This window comes from Scyliorhinus torazame, chromosome 12 (assembly GCF_047496885.1).
Source record: "Scyliorhinus torazame isolate Kashiwa2021f chromosome 12, sScyTor2.1, whole genome shotgun sequence".
Taxonomy (NCBI): Eukaryota; Metazoa; Chordata; class Chondrichthyes; order Carcharhiniformes; family Scyliorhinidae; genus Scyliorhinus; species Scyliorhinus torazame.
The window spans coordinates 1,429,703-1,447,600 of NC_092718.1; the positions used below are offsets into that span (position 1 = coordinate 1,429,703).

At 50.0% G+C, this 17,898-nt stretch overlaps 1 protein-coding gene across 1 annotated transcript in view; it reads left to right on the forward strand.

Annotated features, from left to right (window-relative positions):
* sqor (sulfide quinone oxidoreductase) overlaps positions 1 to 17,898 on the forward strand; it is a 95,152-nt gene that overhangs the window by 388 nt on the left and 76,866 nt on the right.

The following is a 17,898-nucleotide window of genomic DNA, read 5'->3' on the forward strand; positions in this document are numbered from 1 at the left end:
GCTCTGGTGGAGGCCAAGTCATTTACATCTACATGGGGCTATGACCATCCCATTGTCCTGCTTGCAGGCAGGCCCCCTGTGTATTCCCGTGCCCCTTTGTCTGTGTTTTAATCTTATCTAGTTGTCTGGCTCCTTCTTCCTTGTAGCTCCTGGGGGGGGTTTGTAAATACCTATGCCCCTACTCAGCTCAGCGGACCAAGCCTGCTGGGAAATCTGGTTACGTTCTTTTGGCTGACAAGTGTCCAGTTTACAGTCTCTGGGTTTTATTCCTGGGCAGTCCAAAAAGGGCCGGATTGCCCGAAAACCTTACAGTATCCCTCTATTCCCATCCTATTCATGTATTTGTCAAGATGCCCCTTAAATGTCACTATTGTCCCTGCTTCCACCACCACCTCCGGTAGCGAGTTCCAGGCACCCACTACCCTCTGTGTAAAAAAAAAAAAAAAAAAAAAAAAACTTGCCTCGTACATCTACTCTAAACCTTGCCCCTCTCACCTTAAACCTATGCCCCCTAGTAATTGACCCCTCTACCCCGGGGAAAAGCCTCTGACTATCCACTCTGTCTATGCCCGTCATAATTTTGTAGACCTCTTTCAGGTCGCCCCTCAACCTCTGTCGTTCCAGTGAGAACAAACCGAGTTTATTCAACAGCTCCTCATAGCTAATGCCCTCCATACCAGGCAACATTCTGGTAAATCTCTTCTGCACCCTCTCTAAAGCCTCCACATCCTTCTGGTAGTGTGGCGACCAGAATTGAACACTGTACTCCAAGTGTGGCCTAACTAAGGTTCTATACAGCTGCAACATGACTTGCCAATTCTTATACTCAATGCCCCGGCCAATGAAGGCAAGCATGCTGTATGCCTTCTTGACTACCTTCTCCACCTGTGTTGCCCCTTTCAGTGACCTATGGACCTGTACTCCTAGATCTCTCTGACTTTCAATACTCTTGAGGGTTCTACCATTCACTGTATATTCCCTACCTGCATTAGACCTTCCAAAATGCATTACCTCACATTTGTCCGGATTAAACTCCATCTGCCATCTCTCCGCCCAAGTCTCCAAACAATCTAAATCCTGCTGTATCCTCTGACAGTCCTCATCGCTATCCATAATTCCACCAACCTTTGTGTCGTCTGCAAACTTACTAATCAGACCAGTTACATTTTCCTCCAAATCATTTATATATACTACAAACAGCAAAGGTCCCAGCACTGATCCCTGCGGAACACCACTGGTCACAGCCCTCCAATTAGAAAAGCATCCTTCCATTGTTACTTTCTGCCTTCTATGATCTAGCCAGTTCTGTTCCACCTTGCCAGCTCACCTCTGATCCCGTGTGACTTCACCTTTTGTACTAGTCTACCATGAGGGACCTTGTCAAAGGCCTTACTGAAGTCCATATAGACAACATCCACTGCCCTACCTGCATCAATCATCTTTGTGACCTCCTCGAAATACTCTATCAAGTTAGTGAGACACGACCTCCCCTTCACAAAACCATGCCGCCTCTCTAATACGTCCATTTGCTTCCAAATGGGAGTAAATCCTGTCTCGAAGAATTCTCTCCAGTAATTTCCCTACCACTGACGTAAGGCTCACCGGCCTGTAGTTCCCTGGATTATCCTTGCTACCCTTCTTAAACAGAGGAACAACATTGGCTATTCTCCAGTCCTCCAGGACATCACCTGAAGACAGTGAGGATCCAAAGATTTCTGTCAAGGCCCCAGCAATTTCCTCTCCAGCCTCCTTCAGTATTCTGGGGTAGATCTCATCAGGCCCTGGGGACTTATCTACCTTAATATTTTTCAAGCTGCCCAACACCTCGTCTTTTTGGATCTCAATGTGACCCAGGCTATCTACACCCCCTTCTCCAGACTCAACATCTACCAATTCCTTCTCTTTTGTGAATACTGATGCAAAGTATTCATTTAGTACCTCGCCCATTTCCTCTGGCTCCACACATAGATTCCCTTGCCTATCCTTCAGTGGGCCAACCCTTTCCGTGGCTACCCTCTTGCTTTTTATGTACGTGTAAAAAGCCTTGGGATTTTCCTTAACCCTATTTGCCAATGAATATGGACAAAGCAAAGAGACTGACAGAAATTCAGAGAGTCCTGGAGAGATGAGAGTGAGGGAAAGCTGACAGTGGTTCAAATGGTAGCACAAGTGGCTAGCACTGTGGCTTCACAGCGCCAGGGTCCCAGGTTCGATTCCCGGCTTGGGTCACTGTCCGTGCGGAGTCTGCACGTTCTCCCCATGTGTGCGTGGGTTTCCTCCCACAGTCCAAAGACGTCCAGGTTAGGTGGATTGGCCGTGATAAATTGCCCTTCGTGTCCAATAAAGTTCGGAGGAATTATTGGGTTACGGGGATAAGGTGGAACTGAGGGCTGAAGTGGGTCGGTGCAGACTCAATGGGCTGAATGGCCTCCTTCTGCACTGTATGTTCTATGTTCGAAACCTCAACCTTGCTCCAACCACCACAACCACCTTCCTGGAGTCCACCGGGTATGACTCCAACCAGCAGAGAGTTTCCCCCCTGATTCCCATTGACTCCAGTTTAGCTCGGGCTCCTGGATGCCACACTCGGTCAAATGCTGCCTTGATGCCGAGGGCAGTCACTCTCACCTCACCTCTGGCATTCAGCTCTTTTGTCCATGTTTGAACCAAGGCTGTAATGAGGTCAGGAGCTGAGTGACCCTGGCGGACACAAACTGAGCGTCCGGGAGCAGGTTATTGCTGAGTAAGTGCCGCTTGATAGCTCTGTTGATGACCCTTTCATAGAACATAGAACATAGAAAATACAGCACAGAACAGGCCCTTCGGCCCACGATGTTGTGCCGAACCTTTGTCCTAGATTAATCATAGATTATCATTGAATTTACAGTGCAGAAGGAGGCCATTCGGCCCTTTGAGCCTGCACCGGCTGTTGGAAAGAGCACCATACCCAAACTCAACACCTCCACCCAACACCAAGGGCAATTTGGACATTAAGGGCAATTTATCATTGGCCAATTCACCTAACCCGCACATCTTTGGACTGTGGGAGGAAATTTACTGACCCACCCTTCAACTCCCTCATCCAAGTCATTAATGAAAATCACAAACAGCAGAGGACCCAGAACTGATCCCTGCGGTACGCCACTGGTAACTGGGATCCAGGCTGAATATTTGCCATCCACCACCACTCTCTGACTTCTATCGGTTAGCCAGTTTGTTATCCAACTGGCCAAATTTCCCACTATCCCATGCCTCCTTACTTTCTGCATAAGCCTACCATGGGGAACTTTATCAAATGCCTTACTAAAATCCATGTACACTACATCCACTGCTTTACCTTCATCCACATGCTTGGTCACCTCCTCAAAGAATTCAATAAGATTTGTTAGGCAAGACCTACCCCTCACAAATCCGTGCTGACTATCCCTAATCAAGCAGTGTCTTTCCAGATGCTCAGAAATCCTATCCTTCAGTACCCTTTCCATTACTTTGCCTACCACCGAAGTAAGACTAACTGGCCTGTAATTCCCAGGGTTATCCCTAGTTCCTTTTTTGAACAGGGGCACGACATTCGCCACTCTCCAATCCCCTGGTACCACCCCTGTTGACAGTGAGGACGAAAAGATCATTGCCAACGGCTCTGCAATTTCATCTCTTGCTTCCCATAGAATCGTTGGATATATCCCGTCAGGCCCGGGGGACTTGTCTATCCTCAAGTTTTTCAAAATGCCCAACACATCTTCCTTCCTAACAAGTATTTCCTCGAGCTTACCAATCTGTTTCACACTGTCCTCTCCAACAATATCGCCCCTCTCATTTGTAAATACAGAAGAAAAATACTCATTCAAGACCTCTCCTATCTCTTCAGACTCAATACACAATCTCCCGCTACTGTCCTTGATCGGACCTACCCTCGCTCTAGTCATTCTCATATTTCTCACATATGTGTAAAAGGCCTTGGGGTTTTCCTTGATCCTACCCGCCAAAGATTGTTCATGCCCTCTCTTAGCTCTCCTAATCTCTTTCTTCAGTTCCCTCCTGGCTATCTTGTATCCCTCCAATGCCCTGTCTGAACCTTGTTTCCTCAGCCTTACATAAGTCACCTTTTTCCTCTTAACAAGATATTCAACCTCTCTTGTCAACCATGGTTCCCTCACTCGACCATCTCTTCCCTGCCTGACAGGGACATACATATCAAGGACACGTAGCACCTGTTCCTTGAACAAGTTCCACATTTCACTTGTGTCCTTCCCTGCCAGCCTATGTTCCCAACTTATGCACTTCAATTCTTGTCTGACAACATCGTATTTACCCTTCCCCCAATTGTAAACCTTGCCCTGTTGCACGTACCTATCCCTCTCCATTACTAAAGTGAAAGTCACAGAATTGTGGTCACTATCTCCAAAATGCTCCCCCACTAACAAATCTATCACTTGCCCTGGTTCATTACCCAGTACTAAATCCAATATTGCCCCTCCTCTGGTCGGACAATCTACATACTGTGTTAGAAAAGCTTCCTGGACACACTGCACAAACACCACCCCATCCAAACTATTTGATCTAAAGAGTTTCCACTCAATATTTGGGAAGTTAAAGTCGCCCATGACTACTACCCTATGACTTCTGCACCTTTCCAAAATCTGTTTCCCAATCTGTTCCTCCACATCTCTGTTACTATTGGGGGGCCTATAGAAAACTCCTAACAAGTTGACTGCTCCTTTCCTATTTCTGACTTCAACCCATACTACCTCAATAGGGTGATACTCCTCGAACTGCCTTTCTGCAGCTGTTATACTATCTCTAATTAATAATGCCACCCCCCCCACCTCTTTTACCACCCTCCCTAATCTTATTGAAACATCTATAACCAGGGACCTCCAACAACCATTTCTGCCCCTCTTCTATCCAAGTTTCCGTGATGGCCACCACATCGTAGTCCCAAGTACCGATCCATGCCTTAAGTTCACCCACCTTATTCCTGATGCTTCTTGTGTTGAAGTATACACACTTCAACCCATCTCCGTGCCTGCAAATACTCTCCTTTGTCAGTGTTCCCTTCCCCACTGCCTCATTACATGCTTTGGCGTCCTGAATATCGGCTACCTTAGTTGCTGGACTACAAATCCGGTTCCCATTCCCCTGCCAAATTAGTTTAAACCCTCCCGAAGAGTACTAGCAAACCTCCCTCCCAGGATATTGGTGCCCCTCTGGTTCAGATGCAACCCGTCCTGCTTGTACAGGTCCCACCTTCCCCAGAATGCGCTCCAATTATCCAAATACCTGAAGCCCTCCCTCCTACACCATTCCTGCAGCCACGTGTTCAACTGCACTCTCTCCCTATTCCTAGCCTCGCTATCCGCTATCACGTGGCACCGGCAACAAACCAGAGATGACAACTCTGTCTGTCCTGGCTTTCAACTTCCAGCCTAACTCCCTAAACTTGTTTATTACCTCCACACCCCTTTTCCTACCTATGTCGTTGGTACCAATGTGCACCACGACTTCTGGCTGCTCCCCCTCCCCCTTAAGGATCCTGAAGACACGATCCGAGACATCCCTGGCCCTGGCACCCGGGAGGCAACATACCTTCCGGGAGTCTCGCTCGCGACCACAGAATCTCCTATCTATTCCCCTAACCATTGAATCTCCTACAACTATTGCTTTTCTATTCTTCCCCCCCTTCCCTCCTGAGCCCCAGAGCCAGACTCCGTGCCAGAGACCTGACCGCTAGGGCCTTCCCCCGGTAGGTCATCCCCCCCCAACAGCATCCAAAACGGTATACTTGTTTTGAAGGGGAACGGCCACGGGGGATCCCTGCACTGTCTGCCTGTTTGTTTTTTTCCCCCTGACTGTAACCCAGCTATTCTTGTCCTGTACCTTGGGTGTGGTTACCTCCCTGTAACTCTTCTCAATCACCCCCTCTGCCTCCCGGATGATCCGAAGTTCATCCAGCTTCAGCTCCAGTTCCCTAACACGGTCTTTGAGGAGCTGAAGTTGGGTGCACTTCCCGCAGGTATAGTCAGCGGGGACACCGGTGGTATCCCTCACCACCCACATCCTACAGGAGGAGCATGTAACTGGCCTAGCCTCCATCCCCTCTTACCTTAAAGAATATAGCTGCTGTGTGGACTAACTAGATCTCCGCCCTCCGACTCTGCTCCCAGTCAGCTACACTTCCTGTAAACTCCTGGCTCTCTTCGCACTCTTTGCGGAAATATTTCATATTTAAATATTAAATAAATCTTTCCATTATTTTACTGATGGAGACTGGACTGATAGGGCGGTAATTGGCTGGGTACAGGGGGCGAGGGCGGCCGATGTCTTGGCCTTTGCCTCCCTAGTATCCCGGAGACGGATCTTATTGGAATGTTGGGACTCGGGGGCCCCAAAACTGGGAAGGAAGTGGGGGGGGGGGGGGGGGGGGTGAGCAACCTGACAGAGTTCCTCAGGCTGGAGAAGATAAAGTTCACCTTGAGAGGGTCTGTGGAGGGGTTTGCCCGGAGATGGCAGCCATTCATCGACTTCTTCGGAAATAGTTATGTCAGCAGTGGGGGTGGGTGGTGTGGGTGGGGGGGGGGGGGGGGGGGAGAGAGAGAGAGGCAGGGAGAGTCGGGTAGTATGGGGGCGGTTCGATGGAGTATTTTGTTGAGTTGGTTATGTACAGCCCTGTTGGTTGGATCTGGGTTGTGTTTATGTGTATTGTATTAATATATAAATGGGGCAGTAAAAACCGGAGGTAGGGGATTTGGGGAGCGGGAGGTAGGATTGTGGGGTGTTAGCTATTTGGCTGTTTTGATTATTTGCAGCACTGTTTACTTGTTTTGCGTTCTGGTTGTGTTTGATGTGTGTGTACATAAATGCTTCAAAAAAATATTTTTCAAAAAAAGAGCAATTGGCTGGGTTGATTTGTCCTGTTACTTGTGGACGGGACACACCTGGGCAATTTTCCACATTGCCGGGTAGATGCCAGTGTTGTAGCTGTACTGGAACAGCTTGGCTAGGGGTGCGGCAAGTTCTGGAGCACAAGACTTCAGTACTATTGCCGGGATATTGTCAGTGCCCACAGCGTTTGCAGTATCCAGTGCCTTCAGCCATTTCCTGATATGTGCATGAACCCTCATGGATAATGAGCAAAATGATAACCGGAACAGAGAGCTGACCTTGACGTCGAGCAGGCTAAGGGCAGCTGAGGAAAGTTGCCGGTGGTTAGAACATAGAACATTACAGCGCAGTACAGGCTCTTCGGCCCTCGATGTTGCGCCAACCTGTGAAACCACTCTAAAGCCCATCTGCACTAGATACTAAATGAATATTTTTTGTCAGTATTCACTCAGGAAAAAGATGATGTTGTGGAGGAGAATGCTGACACCCAGGCTATTAGAATAGATGGCATTGAGGTACGTAGGGAAGAGGTGTTGGCAATTCTGGACAGGCTGAAAATAGATAAGTCCCCGGGGCCTGATGGGATTTATCCTCGGATTCCCTGGGAGGCCAGGGAAGAGATTGCTGGACCTTTGGCTTTGATTTTTATGTCATCATTGGCTACAGGAATAGTGCCAGAAGACTGGAGGACAGCAAATGTGGTCCCTTTGTTCAAAAAGGGGAGCAGAGCCAACCGCGGCAACTATAGACCGGTGAGCCTCACGTCTGTAGTGGGTAAAGTCTTGGAGGGGATTATAAGAGACAAGATTTATAATCATCTAGATAGGAATAATATGATCAGGGATAGTCAGCATGGCTTTGTAAAGGGTAGGTCATGCCTCACAAACCTTATCGAGTTCTTTGAGAAGGTGACTGAACACGTAGACGAGGGTAGAGCAGTTGATGTGGTGTATATAGATTTCAGCAAAGCGTTTGCTAAGGTTCCCCACGGTAGGCTATTGCAGAAAATACGGAGGCTGGGGATTGAGGGTGATTTAGAGATGTGGATCAGAAATTGGCTAGCTGAAAGAAGACAGAGGGTGGTGGTTGATGGGAAATATTCAGAATGGAGTTCAGTTACAAGTGGCGTACCACAAGGATCTGTTCTGGGGCCGTTGCTGTTTGTCATTTTTATCAATGACCTAGAGGAAGGCGCAGAAGGGTGGGTAAGTAAATTTGCAGACGACACTAAAGTCGGTGGTGTTGTCGACAGTGAGGAGGATGTAGCAGGTTACAGAGGGACATAGATAAGCTGCAGAGCTGGGCTGAGAGGTGGCAAATGGAGTTTAATGTAGAGAAGTGTGAGGTGATTCACTTTGGAAGGAATAACAGGAATGCGGAATATTTGGCTAATGGTAAAGTTCTTGGAAGTGTGGATGAGCAGAGGGATCTAGGTGTCCATGTACATAGATCCCTGAAAGTTGCCACCCAGGTTGATAGGGTTGTGAAGAAGGCCTATGGAGTGTTGGCCTTTATTGGTAGAGGGATTGAGTTCCGGAGTCAGGAGGTCATGTTGCAGCTGTACAAAACTCTGGTACGGCCGCATTTGGAGTATTGTGCACAGTTCTGGTCACCGCATTATAGGAAGGACGTGGAGGCTTTGGAGCGGGTGCAGAGGAGATTTACCAGGATGATGCCTGGTATGGAGGGAAAATCTTATGAGGAAAGGCTGATGGACTTGAGGTTGTTTTCGTTGGAGAGAAGAAGGTTAAGAGGAGACTTAATAGTTACAAAATGATCAGGGGGTTAGATAGGGTGGACAGTGAGAGCCTTCTCCCGCGGATGGAAATGGCTGGCACGAGGGGACATAGCTTTAAACTGAGGGGTAATAGATATAGGACAGAGGTCAGAGGTAGGTTCTTTACGCAAGGTGAGGCCGTGGAATGCCCTACTGGCAACAGTAGTGAACTCGCCAACATTGAGGGCATTTAAAAGTTTATTGGATAAGCATATGGATGATAATGGCATAGTGTAGGTTAGATGGCTTTTGTTTCGGTGCAACATCGTGGGCCGAAGGGCCTGTACTGCGCTGTATCGTTCTATGTACACTATTCCCTTATCGTCCATATGTCTATCCAATGACCATTTGAATGCCCTTAGTGTTGGCGAGTCCACTACTGTTGCAGGCAGGGCATTCCACGCCCTTACTACTCTCTGAGTAAAGAACCTACCTCTGACATCTGTCCTATATCTATCTCCCCTCAGTTTAAAGCTATGTCCCCTCGTGCTAGACATCACCATCCGAGGAAAAAGGCTCTCACTGTCCACCCTATCCAATCCTCTAATCATCTTGTATGCCTCAATTAAGTCACCTCGTGACCTCTCTAATGAAAACAGCCTCCAGTCCCTCAGCCTTTCCTTATAAGATCTTCCCTCCATACCAGGCAACATTCTGGTAAATCTCCTCTGCACCCTTTCCAATGCTTCCACATCCTTCCTATAATGCGGCGACCAGAATTGCACCCAATACTCCAAATGCGGCCGCACCAGAGTTTTGTACAGCTGCAACATGACCTCGTGGTTCCGAAACTCAATCCCTCTACCAATAAAAGCTAACACACCCTACGCCTTCTTCACAACCCTCTCAACCTGGGTGGCAACTTTTAAGGATCTGTGTACATAGACACCGAGCTCTTTCTGCTCGGGCTGTTTAGCACACTGGCTAAATCGCTGGCTTTGAAAGCAGACCAAGGCAGGCCAGCAGCACGGTTCAATTCCCGTAACAGCCTCCCCGAACAGGCGCCGGAATGTGGCGACTAGGGGCTTTTCACAGTAACTTCATTTGAAGCCTACTTGTGACAATAAGTGATTTTCATTTTCATTTCATCCACACTGCCAAGAATCTTACCATTTTTATTTTTTTTAAATGTTTTATTGAAATTTTTTTCCCAAACAACAATTTTTCCCCTCTTACAAAGCAAACGCAACAATAGCAATACAGAAATTTTTAACAATACACAAGTAACAAAACCCCTTTATCTTTGACCTAAACTAAACTAACCCCCCCCCCCCCCCCTCCCCCTGGGTTGCTGCTGCTGGTCATCTGTCTTCCCTCTAACGTTCCCCTAGGTAGTCGAGAAATGGCTGCCACCGCCTGGTGAACCCTTGAGCCGATCCTCTCAGGGCAAACTTTATCTGCTCCAGTTTAATGAACCCCGCCATATCATTTACCCAGGCCTTCAGTCCGGGGGGTTTCGCCTCCTTCCACATGAGTAGGACCCTGCGCCGGGCTACTAGGGACGCAAAGGCCACAACGTCGGCCTCTTTCGCCTCCTGCACTCCCGGCTCATCCGCAACTCCAAATAGAGCTAACCCCCAGCCTGGTTTGACCCGGGCCTTCACCACCCGCGAAATCACTCCCGTCACTCCCTTCCAATACCCTTCCAGTGCCGGGCACGCCCAAAACATATGTGCGTGGTTTGCCGGGCTCCCGCCACACCTCCCACATTTGTCCTCCACTCCAAAGAACCTGCTCAATCTTGCTCCCGTTATGTGTGCTCTATGTAGCACCTTAAATTGAATCAGGCTAAGCCTGGCGCATGAGGAAGAGGAATTTACCCTGCTTAGGGCATCAGCCCACATACCCTCCTCTATCTCCTCCCCTAGTTCTTCTTCCCACTTTCCTTTTAGTTCGCCCACCGACTCCTCCCCCTCTTCCCTCATCTCTCGATAAATCTCTGACACCTTGCCCTCTCCGACCCACACCCCTGAAAGCACCCTGTCCTGTATCCCCTTTGTCGGGAGCAACGGAAATTCCCTCACCTGTTGTCTAGTAAACGCCCTCACCTGCATATATCTCAAGAAATTTCCCCGGGGCAACTTATACTTTTCCTCCAATGCTCCCAAGCTTGCAAAAGTCCCATCTATAAATAAATCTCCCACCCTCCTAATTCCCAACTGGTACCAGCTCTGAAATCCTCCATCCATTCTTCCTGGGGCGAACCTATGGTTGTTCCTGATTGGGGACCCCACCAGGGCTCCCCGCACCCCTCTCTGTCGCCTCCACTGTCCCCAGATATTCAATGTTGCCGCCACCACCGGGTTCGTGGTAAACTTTTTAGGTGAGATCGGTAGCGGCACCGTCACCAGCGCCTCTAAACTCGTCCCTTTACAGGACTTTCTCTCCAGTCTTTTCCACGCCGCTCCCTCACCCTCCATCATCCATTTACGTATCATTGCCACATTGGCGGCCCAATAGTAATCGCCCAAGTTCGGTAGTGCCAATCCTCCTCTGTCCCTACTACGCTGAAGGAACCCCCTCCTTACTCTCGGAACTTTCCCTGCCCACACGAAGCTCGTGATGCTCCTGTCTATTTTATTAAAAAAGGTCTTGGTGATTAGTATAGGGAGACATTGAAATACAAATGAGAACCTCGGGAGGACCATCATCTTAATTGCTTGCACCCTGCCCGCCAGCGATAAGAATCTTACCATTAGCCCAGTACTCTGTCTTCCTGTTATTCCTTCCAAAATGAATGCAGCTTCTTTGGAGAGGAGGACCCGCGGATCAGCCGAGTACGTATGGAATTAGTTTCGCCATCAAAAACAAACTCGTCACCGTCTCTCGGAACTCCCTGTCAACATTAATGAACACCTCACGGCCCTCCGACTACAACTTGCAACCAGCAGTGCCTACACCCCAATCCTTGATGCCAATTGTTTCTACAATTTACAGTACCCAATTCTTAATTTTCCTAATTAAGGGGCAATTTAGCGTGGCCATTCCAGCTATCTTGCACATCTTTGGGTTGTAGGGGTGAGACCCAAGCAGACATGGAGAGAATGTGCAAACTCCACACGGGGCCGGGGTCAAACCCTGGTCCTTGGCGCTGTGGGGCAGCAGTGCTAACCACTGCACCACCGTGCCGCCCTGATCCTTGATGCCAATGAGGAGTCCAAAGAAGTCGTCTTCTCCTCCCTGGACACCATCTCTGCAACATCCTGAAGGAAAATTAGATCAACCTCCTGGGGGACTTCAACGTCAAGGTTGGAAAGGACTTCCGACTCTGGAAAGGGATCATCAGAAAGGAAGCAGTTGGGATTTTCCTGCTCACCAAATTAGCGGAACAGCAGCTTGTCATCAGGAGCACACTGTTCCGCCAAAAAGACAAATTCAGGACTTCCTGGTGACGTCCACGATCAAAGCACTGGCATATGATTGATTTCTTCATTGTCCGATCCCAAGACCCAAAGTGATGACCAGTGCAGATGTCTGCTGGACAGACCACTGGCTCCTCTGTGTCAATTATACTCCACCTGAAGATGAAGAAACCGCTCCGAAAAAAGATTAACATTGAGAGGCTTCAAGAGTCGAGCATGCGAGTGAACTTCCAAAAACGTCTTCTCCAAAGTGTCCATTCTAATGGAGTGGAGGAAAATGGGAAAGAGCTGAAGACAGTCATCATCTCGAGCTGTGAAAAAACCATCGGCGACAAGATCAGGAAACACCAAGACTGGTTCGACGAGAATGACCACTCCATCCAAGACCTCATTGCACCTGGCAAAATAACCAGCAAGACAAAGAGGAGAGCTCATCAGTTAGCCAAGGGTGGAGGTACAAAGAAAAACTAGGGAAATCAAGCACTAATGGTGGACTGAGAAAGGTAAGGAGCTGCAACTCCTCACCAACAAGCATGGCACCTGGGGCTTCTTCAGTGCCACCAAGGCAATATCTGGGCCCAACACCTGAGGCCTCAAACCGGTGCAGAGTAATGATGGAACCTTGTTGAGAGACTGGTAAACATCGGCCTTCGATAGAGACAACACTTCTAAGAACTTCTAAACTTTGATACATCTGTAGATGAGGACATGTTTGAGGAAATCCACCAACTCTCCATCAAAGGTGATCTTGGACTCCCACCAACCATGGATGAAGTCGAAGCCGCCGTTAAACGCATGAAGAATGGAAAGGTTGCAGGAATGAACTGGATTCCAGCGGAAGTTTTGAAACTTGGAGGAGAAGCAATCACCCATCATCTCCACCAGCTGTTGCTGGAAATCTGGGACAGAGAAGAAATTCCTGCCAGCTTAGGAATGCCGTTATCACCACCATCTTCAGGAAAGGAGACAAAGTGGACTATGGGAACCACCGAGGAATCTCCCTACTCTCGCCGGGACGATCATCTCTCAATTCCTTGCTAGCTGTCTTCTCCCAGACTCTGAAGAAATCCTTCCAGAAAGCCAGTGTGACTTCTGATCAAATCGTGTAACAATGGACATGATTTTCACTGCTCGGCAACTTCAATAGAAATGTCAAGAGCAACATCAACCACTCTACACGTCCTTCATCGATCTGACCAAGGATTTTGACTGGTTGGGAAGTGCTATGGGAGACCCTGTCAAAGGCCGGCTGCCCAGAGAAATTCATCAGCATCCTCCGACTTCTCCACGAACCGATGTCGGTGACAGTCCTCACCAATTGAACTAAGACACAAACCTTCGAGGTGAAGGCTGAGTCGAACAGGGACGTGCCTTTCTCCATCTTCATCGTGACCATCCTTCACCCTGTCAAGAACAAGCTTCCATAACTTCTGGTGGCGGCCATAGGGTAAGCGATCGCACATTTGGTGGCCCCAATCAAGGTGGTATTTTTTGGTCTTTTCTGGCCTGAAAGACAGTTTTTGATGGCAAGAGGTTGCAGGACTGCCCAGGAATGTGTAACTCTTCTGGTGTGGCTGGTGGATGGATCCACAAACTAGGAGTGGGTCCAGAAGAAAGAGCAGCTGGAACAGGAGAGACTTTGTTATGTACCACAGGATAAGAGGCGGAGGGCAAGGGGGCTGCCCTGCCTGCCCAGTGGTCAACGGAGCAGTTGGTGGAGTTCTGACCCTAAGTTCAGCCAGCAGAGGAAGCAGCCATGGAGGACCTGGCCCAAAGTGGTGGAACCGATCAAGCCGGGATCAAGAGAGTGGAGCAGAGGCTGGAGTCCCAGGGCCAGGCGATCCAGAAATTGGAGGAGGCAGTGGGGGAGCACGAGGAGCAGTTTGCCTGGTTGGTCGCTGAGATGGGAGTGATGCGGGAGGCCCAGATGAGGCTGAAGGAGAAGATGGTAGATTTGGAGAATCGCTCCAGAAGACACAACCTGAGGATCGTGGGGATGCCCGAAGGCAACAAAGGTGGCGGAGGCCAGCATGTACGTGGCCAAAATGTTGGGGCAGTTGATGGGGGAGGGCCTTTGACCGGACCGGGGAGGGCCTTTGACCGGACCCTGGAGGTCAACCGATGCACAGGGTGCTGATGCGGAGACTGCCGAGGGCGATGGTGATGCGGTCGCACCGCTTTCTGGACAAGGAGAAGATTCTTAGGTGGGAGAGGCAGACAAGGAAGTGCCCCTGGGAAGGGAACGAGCTGCGGGTGTACCAGGACCTCGGAGCAGAGCTGGCGAAGAGGAGGGCCCGGTTTTAACCGGGTCACGACTGCCCTATTTAAGAAGGGGGCCCAGTGCCTGCAGTGGCGCGCACTGCAGTGGAGGTTGGATGTGGGGTTGTTGGCGGACGAGGAGGTGTGCGAGCGGGTGAGGGCTGCCATTCGGGGGTATGTGAAGCTGAATGATACGGGGGAGGTGACTGGTGCCACGCTGTGGGAGGCACTCAGGTGGTGGTTAGTGGGGAGTTTATATCAATTCAGCCGCCATAGGGAGAAGGCAGAGTGGGCGGAGATGCAAGGCTGGTAGATGAGATTCTGAGGGTGGATAGAAGGTATTCGGAGACACCAGAGGCGGGGCTGTTGAAGGAGAGGCAGACGCTCCAGATGGATTTCGGATTAGTGTCCATGGGGAATGCGGTGGGGCAGCTGCGGCGGGCTAGAGGTGGAGTATATGAATACGGTGAGAAGGCGAGTAGATCGCTGGCCACCAGTTGAGGAAGCAAGAGGCGGTGAGGGAGATTAACAGAGTAAAGGAAGGGAGGGTGATGTTGGTCTCGGAGGGGGGTGAACGGTGTGTTTGAGGCATTTTATAGGAGATCGTATGAGTCGGAGCCCCTGGCCAGGAGGAGGGAATGCAGCTCCTGGGTGAGGGTGGAGGAGGAGTTGGTGCAGGGATTGGGGTCCCATTCGGGCTGAGGGAGGTGATGGAGAGGATGCAGGCAGGGACGGCCCTGGGTCACTGTCCGTGTGAAGGGTGAGGCAAGTGTTGGCGAATCTGAGGAGGCTGCTTGATGTAATTACGATGCCTTCGGAGGGACTGGATGTGGAGGTGGTGGTAGCAACGGAGGCGGAGAAGGCGTTTGACCGGGTGGAGTGGGAATATCTATGGGAGATGCTGTGGCGGTTTGGGTTCGGGCAGGGTTTGTGGACTGGGTCTGGTTGCCGTATAGGGTGCTGGTTGTAAGTGTGCGGACGAACCAAGTGAGTTTGGGATATTTCGGGCTGTATCGGATTGACGCTTCGGGCGTTGAGGAGTGGAGAGGGATTGGTACGGGGGGGGGGGGGGGGGGGAAGTGCCGAGCATGGGGTCTCGCTGTATCTGAATGACCTGCTGTTATACATTTCAAACCCATTGGGTGGTATTGGGGCATTGTGGGGATTTTGGAGGATTTTGGCCGGTTCTCTGTCCAGGTTGAACATGGGAAAGAGCGAGGTGTTCCTGATTTGAGATTAGGAGGGTAGGAGAGGAGGGTAGGCGAGTTGTCGTTTGAGATAGTGGGAGGTGAGCTTTGGATACCTGGGTATCCAGGTGATGCAGGATTGGGTGCAGCTGCACAGGCTGAAATTGTCCGGTTGGTGGAGCAGATGGGGGGGGGGGCTTTAGGAGGTGGGATGTGCTCCCGCTGTCGTTGGCGGGATGGGTGCAGACAGTAAAAGTGATGGTGCTGCCAAGGTTTCTGTTTGTGTTTCAGAACCTCCCAATCTTCGTCCTGAAGGCGTTTTTTAAACAGGTCACTGTGCTGATCTCTGGTTTGTGTGGGCAGGGAAGACCCCGGAGGGTGAAGAGGGGTTTTTCTTGTGTGGTGGGGGGGGGGGGGGGGGGGGGGGGGGCTGCTGTCGAATATAATGCTCTACTGTAGGGTGGCAAACATTTCTATGGTTAGGAAATGGTTAGCGGGGGAGGCGTCGGCCGATGGAAGCGGGCTTCTGTCGGGGAACGAGCTTCAAGACGTTAACAGCGCCTCTGCCATTCTCACCGGCCAGATACTCCCACTCTCTGAGCCCAGTAATTGTGTCGGCCTTAAGGGTGTGGGGGCAGTGGAGGCGGCATTTGGGACTGGGGGTTGTCTCGGTGTTGGCACTGATTTGTGTGACAACAGTGCCAACACCGGGGTGGGGGGGGGGGGGGGGCAGGCAGGCAGGGATTGGGTGATTCAGTGACCTGTTTGTAAGGGCAGATTTGTGAAGTTGGACCTGGAGGAAGAATCTGAGTTGCCCAGGTGGAATGGTTTTAAGTACCTGCAGGACCAGGATTTGTGAAGAGAGAGGTGCCGTCGTTTTCCTGGGCTGCCTCCCCTGGGGTGCAGGATAAGGTGCTGTCAAAGGAGGAGATGAAGGAGGGGAAGGTGCTGAAGGTCTACAAGGAGCTGATGGATGGGGAGGGGGCCCGGGTTGGGGCATATAAAGCGGAGTGAGAGGAGGGATCTGGGTGTGGAGGTCGGGACGTGGGCTGAGGCCCTGCGGAGGGTGAATGCGTCCTTGTCGTGTGCGAGGTTTAAGCCACATACAGTTTAAAGTATTTCACAGGGCACATATGACGGTAGTGCTATGAGTCGTTTTTTTGAGGAGGTGGATGATAGTGTGGCCCGGAGCACGGGGAGGCCCACATGTTTTGGACATGTCCAAAGCCAAAGCGGTTCTGGCAGGGTTTGCGGACGTAATGTCCGAGGTGCTGGGGGTGAAGGTGGCCCCGAGTCCAGAGGTAGCAATATTCGAGGTGTAAGAACCGGGAGTCCAGGGGGCGAGAGAGGGCCGATGTCTTGACCTGTGCCTCCTTGATACCCTCGGAGACGGATCAATGCCTGGGAGACCCTTGCTCCAAAGGGACGTACTTGGAAAAACCTCCAGATTGAAGGACACAATTCTTTGAGGGCACCTGACAACGAGAGTCCAAAGATAGATCCCACCTCCCGGAAACACCTGACAAGTGTACAGCTATGGGATTGGACCCATCAACCACTGCAAGGAGTCATGACCAGTAACGCAGATGCTTTAGATGGGCAATCATACTCGCTAGCGAGTGATCATCGAACAAACAGAATTGGCTGGGTTGGAATTTGTCCTATTTCGTGAGTACAAGGCACACCTGGGCAATTTTCCACATTGCCAGGTAGATGCCAGTGTTGTAGCTGTACTGCAACAGCTTGGCTAGGGTTGCGGCAAGTTCTGGAGCACAGTGTTCAGTACTATCGGCGAAATATTGTCAGGGCCCATAGCGTTTGCAGTATCCAGTGCCTTTAGCGTTTCTTGATATCATGTGGAGTGAATCGTATTGGCTGAAGACTACATCTGTGATGCTGGGGACTCGGGAGGAGACCGAGACGGATCATCCACTCGGCACTTCTGTCATGTGAGAGTACCTTTAAGAAATGGGTGTTTACTATTGCTGTGATGTCAGAGAGTGGGTGGAGCTGGGCTGTCTGTCAGCTTTTTACTTTCGCTTTAGGCAGTTTGCTGCAGGGTGGGTTTGGTTTGATTTTAGTTTTGGAGAAGCTGCAATCACAGCAGGCTGTGTGTGAATCTCTGCAAGCTTATGAATGTCCATTTGCTGATTTCAACGTGGTAACTGTTCTCAGTAGTGACGTTATACCTGATGTCTTTCTGTTTGAAGGTTATTTAAGTTATGGATGTTAAATGGACAGTGTAAGCATTACTTAGTGTTGTATTCTTTGGGGTTGTATTTGAATTGATGGTTGCTAAGATGTTCACTGTATGTTTTAAAAAGGTTAACTTGAGTTCATAGAATGAACATTGTTTTGCTTTAAAAAAATACTGTTCCATTTCTGCTGTCCCACACCTGTAGAGTGGGCCGTGTGCTCCCCATACCACAAT